The 559-nt window shown below is 38.8% G+C and overlaps 1 protein-coding gene across 1 annotated transcript in view; it reads left to right on the plus strand.

The window, feature by feature from the left end:
* UACA (uveal autoantigen with coiled-coil domains and ankyrin repeats) overlaps window positions 1–559 on the plus strand; it is a 132,755-nt gene that overhangs the window by 110,754 nt on the left and 21,442 nt on the right. The gene's annotated exons all lie outside the window — the stretch shown is intronic.

The raw sequence follows: 559 nt of genomic DNA on the forward strand, positions 1-559 counted from the left end.
GAGCCAAAATATGATCTAGAATATATCCCTCCTGAATTTAGAGACCATCTAAAGAATAGATTTGATGCATTGAACACCAGTGACCAAAAACCAGAGGAATTTTGGGATGACATCAAGAGCATCATCCATGAAGAAAGCAAGAGGTCACAAAAAAGACAACAAAAGAAGAGAAGACCAAAATGGATGACAGAAGAGACCCTGAAACTTGCCCTTGAGTGGAGAGTAGCTAAAGCAAATGGTAGAAATGACAAGATAAAAGAATTGAACCAAAGATTTCAAAGAGCACCTCGAGAAGACAGAGGTAATTACTGTAATGAAATGTGCAGAGACCTTGAGTTAGAAAACCAAAAGGGAAGAACATGCTCAGCATTTCTCACGCTGAAAGAATTGAGGAAAAAATGTAAGCCTCGAGTTGCAATATTGAAAGATTCTAAGGGCAAACTATTGAATGATGCAGGGAACATCCAAAGAAGATGGAAGGAATACACAGAGTCACTGTACCAAAAAGAACTGATCGATCTTCATCCACTTCAGGAGGTGGCATATGATCTAGAACCAA

The sequence above is a fragment of the Orycteropus afer genome, unplaced genomic scaffold, assembly GCF_000298275.1.
Source record: "Orycteropus afer afer isolate SDZICR_OR568_19922 unplaced genomic scaffold, OryAfe1.0 scaffold00015, whole genome shotgun sequence".
Taxonomy (NCBI): domain Eukaryota; kingdom Metazoa; phylum Chordata; class Mammalia; order Tubulidentata; family Orycteropodidae; genus Orycteropus; species Orycteropus afer.